Here is a 9,770-nt window from a genome sequence, read left to right on the forward strand (position 1 = left end):
GGAAGTGTTCCCTCTTTGAGGTCTGCTCTCAGAAGGTGTACCTGGCATCCCTTTCTGGCCTGGCTGATGAGTGGCTCCTCTGAGACCATCTCGAGTCTGTTGGCATCCATATGGCTGAGCCAACAGCTCCATGGCTCTGGTACAGGAAAGCCAATGCTTTTACTGACGTCCATCCAGGGCTCCCTCCCTGGTCCTGGCCCTAGTGGTGGGAGGGGGAGCCTCTTCCTGGGATAGGAAGACAGGACGCCGCCCTCTGGGACCTGCCTGGTGATCCCGGGTCAGAGCCCAAACCCTGCGGGAGGGAAGTCAGGTCATTTTGTATCCTACTTCATGTCAGTCTGCACGTTCTGAGTCACCCTGGGTGCATGGAAAGATGCACCCTCTGTAGCCTCAGGGAGAGTGACACAGGATGAGGGGCCTAAGGTGCGTCCTGTGCAGTCCCGAGCCATAGTCACGAGGGCCACCTGTCACACCAGGGGCGTGCGCAAAGGGCTGGAACCGCTGGCAGTGGGGCGGGGGTGGGGCGGGACAAGCTTGTGTCTCAGATCTCCCCCTCGGCAAGGGAAGCTGGGCTTTTCCACCACCTTCTCATTTGTTTTTTAATTAGTTAATTAATTAACTAATTAATTAATTTTATTTATTGGCTGCTTTGGATCTTTGTTGCTGCGCATGAGCTTTCTGTAGTTGCAGCGAGCGGGGGATACCCTTCGTTGCAGTGTGTGGGCTTCTCACTGCAGTGGCTTCTCTTGTTGCAGAGCACGGCTTCAGGAGTTCAGGAGTGCATGGGTTCAGTCGTTGTGGCGCACGGGCTTCGTTGCTCCGCGGCATGTGGGATCTTCCCGGACCAGGGATCGAACCCGTGTCCCCTGCACTGGCAGGCGGATTCTTAACCCCTGCGCCACCAGGGAAGCCCCCTCCTCCATTTATTCTTATTAAATAGGGCAGCCTCTCCTTACAATGATTTTGCGTTGATCAGACTTGAATCGAAATGGGCTCCTGCTGCTACGGGATGAAGCCTCAGCCCTCGGCCGGGCATTTAAGGGCCTCCACTGTGGGGCCGTCTGGGACGGGAGGCCCCTCAGGGCTGTAAATACCCGCTTAGTTCCCAGGGCAGCCCCGCCTGCTCTCCTGGGCCGGCTCCTCCTGCCGGGCCCTGGCTCCCCTCCCCTCCTTCCCTCCGCTCCCCAGACACCAGCCCCAAGGTGGGCTCTTTTCAGTCTGAAACCTTTAACGCACTTAGCAAATAGAGGGGAAAGATAGGGACTTTGGGACCTGTAAATGGAACTGAAATCTCAGCGTCTTCCTCCTCCTTATTCAGCCATTCTTCTGCGACTGGCTGTGTGGACCTTGTGCAGGACAGGAACCTCTTTGATCTTCTGTTTCTTCTTCTGTGACAATGGTCTCAGGTTCGCTGGAGCGAGAAGAGGACGTGTGCGTGCTGGGGGCGCGGCAGGGGCTCACCCGTGCCGCCCTCCCACCGGCTCCCACCCTCTCACCCCCTCGGCATCCACCGTATCTATATACTTACAGTAGATATAATTCCTCCATTAGGCTTGAGTCCTGACTCCCCAGATGAGTTGAGTATGTAGTATTCATTCGTTCTTTGGAAGAACCTTGGGTGGAGGGACTCTACGCCCCCCAGGTTGTGCTGGGCACGAGGGAGTCAAAGAGAAAAAGATACTGCTCCCAACCGGAAGCCCTGTCTTCTGCTTCTGCTTCTCTGTAAAGTTACCACAAATATTTTTTAGAGACAGGCAGAGGGAAAATAAACAAACCATTTCTCCACCTACTGGTATGCTAACAGGGGCCAAATAAGGATGTGGGAGTTCTTGGCTTTGGAGGTTTAGATGAAGGTGTGAAAGGCCTTCGTGATATTTTTATTATTTTATTTCTCAGCTTAGCATATTCCAGGTGCAGCTAAATAGGAAAGTCTGAACGTTCAAAACTGCAGTGCTGGGAAGTGATTGCTCAGGGCCTGGGAGGATTTGCCCTGGGGCTTCCTTTGAAAGCCGCCAGCACCCCGGGGCTGTGTGTGTGTGTGTGTATGTGTGTGTGTGTTCTGAGGGCTCCGAGTGAAGTGTGGGGTGCAGAGAATGTTCTAACAGCCCCTCAAAGTGAAAAGTCCATCAGAAGATAATTGACCGCAGCCCGTAGATTCTAACGTAAGTCAAGGGGAACGTTTACAAAAATTGAGTTACGTGCAAAATTTCAGGCACAAATGCCTCACCGAGAGGCAGGCTCTCCTCCGAGTCCCCCAGCCTTGTTGTCCAAGGAGGTTTATGCTGCCTGAGGGCCAGCTGGTTCTGTGCCGAGTGTAAGAACCCTTTGACTCACTGTTTCTGAAGAAGTGCCAGGAACAGCACATTTCAGATTCTTTAAAATGGCCAACTTCCATCCGCAAAGGAGCCCTTTCTCTGTCGTTCCTCAGGCCCCGGGTCCGTTTCTGCTCCCCCAAGGGGCCCCACCCCTCTCTGTGTCGACCACCACTGATGTGTAAGAGCCCCGCGGCCGGGCCAGCTTCCAGCGTAACCCGGCGTCTCAGGGCAGAAGCTGTGGGCCCGGCCGCCTGGTCTGTCCCAGGCTCTCCTAGTGGCCACTTGCTGTCACGCTCTTGGTTCGTCGCCGCCACTGGTGGGCTAGGCTGTCTCTGGGTGAGAATGTGAGCTTCCCGACCTTGCCCCTGCGCCCCCCTGCACCCCCAGAACCCTTCCCGCCGCCCTGTGTGCTGTCGTGTCACCTGCAGCCGTTCCTGCAACAGTAACACGGGTAGTAAAGCTTGACATTTCTGCTGGGTTTACAGCCCGCCGGGGGCCTCCCATCCATCAGGTCGCTTCGCCACATCTCTGACCCCATTCCTTCCTGCCTGCGATCTGTGAACAGCTCCTGCGGTTTACAGGAAGAAGACCGGGCTCCTCAGCACGGCATTCAAGGCTTTCACGGTCGGTCGCGGCCTCCAGCTCTGTTGCCGGTGGCAGCACCGTCTCCCTCCTCGCGGGCCACATCCTGTCCCAGCAGCAGCCAACTGCTTGAGGTTCACAGCGCACGTCCCCCTTCGTCCCCCAGTCCGTATTCTGGCTTTTGCTGCCCTTCGGTCTGTATGTCCTCCCCCACCTGGTCTAGCTCTTCCCTTCCCACCCCAGCCACAGCCATGGCCCTCCTGAGCCGCGCCAGCCCCCGGCAGAGCTCAGAACACCCCGTGCAGTCCCTCTGACCACGGGGACCGCTGTGTGAGAGGTTTCTTTACTGGGGTAAAACGCACATAACGTAATGGCCGTTTTGGCCATTTTAAGTGTACAATCCAGGGGTGTTAGTAATTTACACTGTGGTACAACCAGCGCCCCATCCTCTTCCAGAACGTTTCCATCTTCTCAAACTGAAACTCTACCCATCTGCATTAGTCTGCTACGCTAACAGAACACCACGGCCCTGGCAGCTTAAACAATAGATATTTATGTTCTCACAGTTCCGGAAGCTGGACGTCCAAGATCAACGTGCTGTCAGGTTGGTGTCTGGTGAGGACTCTTCTCTGGCTTGCAGATGGCTGCCTTCTCACTGTGTCCGCACGTGGCCCCTTCTGTGTTCATGTGTGGAGGGGCACAAGCTTTGGTGTCTCTTCCTCTTCCTAAAAGGACACCAGTCCTATGTGATTAGGGCCTCACCCTCACGACCTCATTTCACCTTCGTCCCCTCCTTAACGGCCTCGTCTCCAATTACAGTCCTGTCGGGGGCTGGGGCTTCCACATAAGAACTTGGAGGGGACAGAGTTCAGTCCACACACCATTAAACCCTAGCTCCCCTCCCCCTCCCCCCAGCCTCTGGCAACCCCCATCCTACCTTCTGTCTCTGACTTCGGCTGCTTTAGGGACATCATTAAGTGGAACCGGGCAGTACCTCTCCCTTTGTGACCGGCTTATTTCAACAAGCATAAGGTCTTCAAGGTCCATCCGTGTTGTAGCCTGCGTCAGAGTTTCCTTCCTTGTCAAGGCTGAATCATATTCCATTGGGTGGATGGACCGCATTTTGTCTCCATTCATCCATCAGTGAAACCATTGTGTTTTACAGGTGTCTGTGTGTGTCTCTTCCTGAGGTTGTCTAATACGTCTCTGCACCCACGTGCAAAATGCAGGTGTTGTCTCCATAAATGTTGCGTAAACGGAGTCCATCAGTTAACAGACTTATCATCACCACGGCCCTCAAAGTTACAGCTTCCACTTTACACGTGAACAGCCCAGGCTTGCAAAGGCAAAGGGGCTTTCCATTATTCTCGATTGCCTTTCTTATCCTACCCTTAATTATGCTGAGTGGAAACCATCCTGCTTTGTCCAGACACCATGACCTAATTTAGACATCAATCATGGAGTTTCATTTCTGTGATGGAAACAAAACTCCAGGGAAGGAGACGGTGCTTAGAACGAGGCAGAGGCCAAGCCAGGGGCACTCTGGGCCCGTGGATGAGCAGACAGCCGGGATCCTTTTCTCCCTGAGACCAAGCTTTTCCAAAGAACACTGCGTTGTGAAAGATAACGCATAAAAAAAGAATCAAGCAAAACACACAGGCAAGCGCTCCCAGTGACCTGACTCACTTTTCACGGCTACAGTTCTTGTTTGGGTCTCACTCCTGTTCACAGTCTTCATGAGGATATAAATACCTCTGTGGCTCACCTCAGTGTGAAACCCCAGTTCACGCACAAGACCCAGGGCTTCGAGGATCTGCAGGCCTCATCGAGATTTTGATAACCACCAGTCTGGACGTCCTTCGCTGGATAAACTAGACTGGACTGGTCTTGCCCTTCCGCCAGTGTGTGTGGAACCCGTGCCTCTCAACCCAGGCTCTCCTTTCTCAGCACGAAGCCCCTGCCAGGGTAGGGGGTGGCACTTCCTCCTCGGCCCCCTGCCCCAGTGTTTCTGACCGACGCGGTAAAAGTAGGAGCTGAGTCCCGCCGGGCCGCCCTCCCCAGCAGGGACGTGCCTCTGGCTGTCTCCACTGGTCAGAGGAAGGGTCCCCCACACCCCAGCGTCGCCTCATCTTTACCTCGCCTATTCTAATTTACTGGAGAAAATCATCCCTCTTGGCCTTTTGCCTCCGACCAAACCAGGAAGGCCCTGGCAAGACCCAAACCTCACCTTTGACGGTCCCCATAGCAATGGCGTCTAGTGCTTTCAGTTAACTTCTGTTACAAAAATCTCAGTTTGTACCGGAACATTACATTTAAAAAACACATTTAAATGGAATTTGACAAGGCGTTTACACAGAGCTATAAAGCAGTTCGGCCACCGTGATTCCTCAATATCTGGATGTGTTTTAGGTTTACGATTATGGTCCTTCCTTTACCCCGTAACCATCCTCGTCACCCTAACGGTATGAGGAACGACACTGAGGTCTGCGTGAACATTGATATATTTAAGATGTAAAAACATTCGGAGAAAACGATACCACGTGAAGAACCTTCTCGGATTAAGATCAGAAGGGTGAACTGGCCTATCAAGTCCTGAGGGATACGTGTGTAAACGGCTCATCTAATTCTCGCTTGTGAAAACACTGCTGCAACATTTGCATCTACAGGTACAAGCGACTGAGCCCTGTGTGTTAAGTAACAAGCCTTTGTCGTCTCTGCTTCTGCTGTAGGGCCCCCTGCAGATCCCACGCGGGCACCACCGCCTGTTACCCTGTAGGTTAAAGTCTACCAACCGGAGACGGCTCGTGGCTGAACTACTGGCAGCAGCTGAGATGGGCCAGGAGGCCCAGCAGAGAGACACTCACATGCTCTCCGACACTTTATTCCTTTGGACGCCCGGTAGTCACCACCGATGTCGAGTTTGCCCTGGAAGGAGCCACGAAATGAAGAGCAGCTCAGGGGTTGGTTTCATGTTTTGTGAGCAAGAGTCTGAGCTCATTTACACCCCCTGCAATCAGGGATGTCCTTCAAACCCTGCAAACCTTTTCATATATGTGTGGGACCATCAGTAACGTTCACAGTTTGGACAATGAATGCAGTTTCGGGAAAAGCAAGAGGTGTTATGTAAGGTCAAGAGCCTGCAGCCAAGGACATGGCTTCCTGCTGGAATTCTCATCAGTTTTTCTCCAGCCAGCAGTCACACGTGCCTGGTCTCTGCGTTTAACCCAAGAGGGGGGTGATTCTTTTGCTGGGGTTCATGAAAGCACGTGGGGCTCCCCCACATGCCCTGTCTGACAAATGAGGGGAGGATAGCCTCCCTCTGGTCGGACTGGTCTTCAGGGATACTGGGTGATGGCAGGGAGAGATGAGCACGTGGGTGAAATCCAGCATCCTGGGCTGGGAAATCTCCATAGCAACACATCCCTGCTCTAGCCCTTCTTGGTCCAAAACTTCCAAAGCACACCATTTAACAGGACTCTTTTATTACGAAGAGAGAGTCTTGCCTTTCTCTCTCCTCAGATCCTACTGCCTACTCACACTGACCCTAAACTCACAGGCGACCATCCAGGCAACCACTCACACACACCTGTGGGCCTTAAAGGAGCGCTCCTTCCAAGCCTCTCTGTCCCAGAGCAGACATCTTTATCCCAAGGGTCCTCATCCGATGAGGAAGGAGAATTAGCAGAGTCATTATTAGTAAACACAGTAGCCATTTCAAAAGCAAAACCGGAAAGTAGTTTCTTCCCCAAGTGATGGCCATGGATATGTTGGGAACTCCATCTCTGTGTTTGACCCCCTCCCCAGTTCCACGGACGGTGAGCCCTGGAAAGAGCCTGTGCCCTGACACCCAGACAAGCCCTGCTGAGCTGGTGGCAGGTGCTGGTAGCAGGGCTGGTAGCAGGGCTGGTCTTGAACTGCATGGTGAGAATTTAAGGCCAGGCGTGCCCATGAAGTGGGAGAGTCCAGTCGGCTAAAGTGTCTAACCTGGGCCAAAGCAGGAAGAAAAGGCAGCCAACGGTTCTAGAAGTCACCACAGATAAAGGAGGAGTTTCTTGGACTTAGCATGAGTCAGAATCACCAGGGTGGCGTGTTGGAACATCAACTGCTGGACCACATTCCCGGACTTCCAGCATCAGTGGATCTGGGATGAGGCTGGAGTGTCTGGGTTTCTAGCAGGATCTCAAGTGATGCTGGGATCCAGGGACCACTCTTTGGAAGCAAGGGGCCTGGCTCTCCCAGTGACCTGTCTTGCACTTTCTGCCTAGGACAGTGCTGGAAGCGCTGAGGGAGGGGGTGGGAGGATGTGAACGTGGAGGCTCTTGCCAGCTGTTTACCAGCCACGTGGTCCTCCCAGCAATCCTGTGAGATACGTACGACCTCCCATCTTCCAGATGAGAGCAGTGGCTTAGAGGGGCTGTTTCTCAGGCTCCCATGGCCAGGGTCCATCAGAATCTGCTCTCTGTCCTGGGGGCCCCTGTATCAGACTACCTAGTGCTCCTGGGGGGTTGGACGGTGCAGCGAAGGTTGAGAGCCGCTCCTCGGGACTTTCACTCTGAACCAGCTGCCCAAGCGGGAGGCCGTGGGCCCCATACCATAGAGATTCTTCCCTGGGATCTGCACTGGAACGTGGGGGTCTCCAAAGTCATCTTTTTGAAAAGGGATTTTTTTCACAGCCGAGGATCACAGGAGCTGTTGGGAAAGGGAGGCATTAGTGGGCAAAGACTTTGAGGAAAAGCTGTTGCTAAAGCAGAGACTTGGGCTGTCACTCGTGGTGCGGATTTCTTCCAGCGCTCCTGAGGCGGTAGCTCCGGTTCTAGAACCATCACACGTGGAAGCATGAGTCACCATCGGCCCTCACGCCCGGGTGTGACCTGCCAGTGCTTACGGCTCACCTGTTTACCTCCGTGTCTCCCGTGATCTCTGCAGGAGACCCTGGCTGCTCAGCTTAAGGTGACCTGAGGGTTAGCAGGGGGGCTGCTCACAAGGCTGGGGGCAAGCCGGAGACCACGAGAGACCGTGCCGTCTCCAGGGGACAAGCGTGTGGGGACGGCTACTTTGAGAAGAATGATGACCTTCAGTCAAGGTCAGCCTGCAGCTGCTCCACAAGAAGGAAGCCAGCAGAATAAACCCCCCACCGTAGCGGTGTGCCAGTCAGCGCTGGAGAGCTGGCTCCCTGGGAAATGTTTTTAAAATCTGTAGCGTTTGTCCGTTTTCCCGGTGTGATTTCTCTCCGCATCACCTAATTCAAGCTCCAAAGTGAGGTCCCCGGAGGCACAGCCAGCTCCAGCCCAGCACCGCCCCAACCTCACCCCCACCTCCTGCCTGCCCTCCCCCAGCTGCAGGCCCCAGGGGAGGGGGCCCAGGGAGGGGACTCGGGACCTGAAGCCAGGCCCACTGAGTCTCTCCCGCCCCTTCCCGGGGCCCCGAGGGTCCTTCCCGCGGCCCAAGCTCCGCGGAGCCTGTCTGAGCACCTGGCCTGTGCGCTGACCTCTGGCTCAGCTGATGTCGTGACCCAAATCAGATCTCAGGCCTGGCTTCCGGGCTGCGGTCGGTGGAAGGTTAGGGGCTTGGAGGGGAACAGGGGCAGACGGGGAAGGCGCGAGCCCGGAGGGGGAGGCCGGGCTCACGGTCACTCAGGCGCCGGGGAGCTGGGTCCCCAGGTGGGGACGGAGCGGCAGGTCAGAGGGCTCGGGATGTGAAGCGGGCTATGCCCGTGCAGCCCAGGCTGGCGGGGTCTGCAGACTGCGCTGCCTCGCGCTCAGGAGGCCTCCGCGCTCCGGGGCTGCACACACGCCCCACCTGTCTGGGCCTCCTTCCTGCCCCGCTGGCCGGTGCCCCCCCAGCCCCGCGCCTCGAGCTCCAGCATCTGTGCCGCCTGCTGGCCAGGGCCCCCCCAGGCTTCGCAGAGCTCACCTCGCCCTGCTCTGTGTTCCCACGACCCTCCACCCTGACGGTGGCATCTAGCGTTTCAGCTAGGAACTGACCTCTGTCCCTAATCCCCAGACCAATCACAGCAGAATCACTTGGGGTCCAAAGGCACTGTATTTTTCAAAGCTCCCGGGTGACCCTGTGTGCAGCCAAGATGACCCTCTGAGCATGCATGGGAGAAATCCCAGCGCAGGGAATGTTACCTCCCGCTTCGCCTCCTGGGTGGGACCTGACCCCAACCGGTGTTTGAGGAGGAAGTGAGTGGGCAGGGGGGCCCCGGGGGGCCTCGGGGGGTCTCGCAGAGGCTGCCTGGGCAGCGCCCCCACCACCGTCCTGCACCTTCTCTTTGAGGATGCCCTGGCAGACAGTCCCGGTTTTCCTCCTTCCTCCTTACCAGGTTGGCTCTCCCAGTCTTGCTCTCTGAGGTCAGCAGAAACCACAGAGTCTTTTGGGGTCCAAACTAGCTTTAGGGTCGTCTAGTTCACGACCCCCCCAGCGCAGGAGCCCAGAGGATCGGCGGGGGCCGCGTCACTGCCCACTCTTCACCCAGACACAGAGGGCACTGCCTGCTCGTCCAGCTCCCTGGGGGCGAGCCAGCAGAGCTGCCCGCAGGGTCCAGCAGGAGGTCCTGGGAGGCAGCAGGATGTGCCCCCTGAGCGTCCAAGGAGAGGGGGCCTCTGGGTGCCCGACACCAGGCTTGTCCCGCTTACTCCGTGTCCCGAGCCCCTCCCCACCTCTCGCAGTCCCACGAGACCAACAGGAGGCAGCGGGCAGGGCGGGGACGTGAAGGCCCCCCCGTCTGTTGCAGGGATGAGGGATCCAGCGTCAGCCCAGCAGGCAGCCCCCGAGAGACGGGACCAACCACGAGAGACGCACCGCCTCTACCAGAGCTGCTTCCTCTGTATGGATTCTTCCTCCCAGACTTGCGTCACTGTGGGGGACCAC

The sequence above is a fragment of the Hippopotamus amphibius genome, chromosome 11 (genome assembly GCF_030028045.1).
Source record: "Hippopotamus amphibius kiboko isolate mHipAmp2 chromosome 11, mHipAmp2.hap2, whole genome shotgun sequence".
Taxonomy (NCBI): domain Eukaryota; kingdom Metazoa; phylum Chordata; class Mammalia; order Artiodactyla; family Hippopotamidae; genus Hippopotamus; species Hippopotamus amphibius.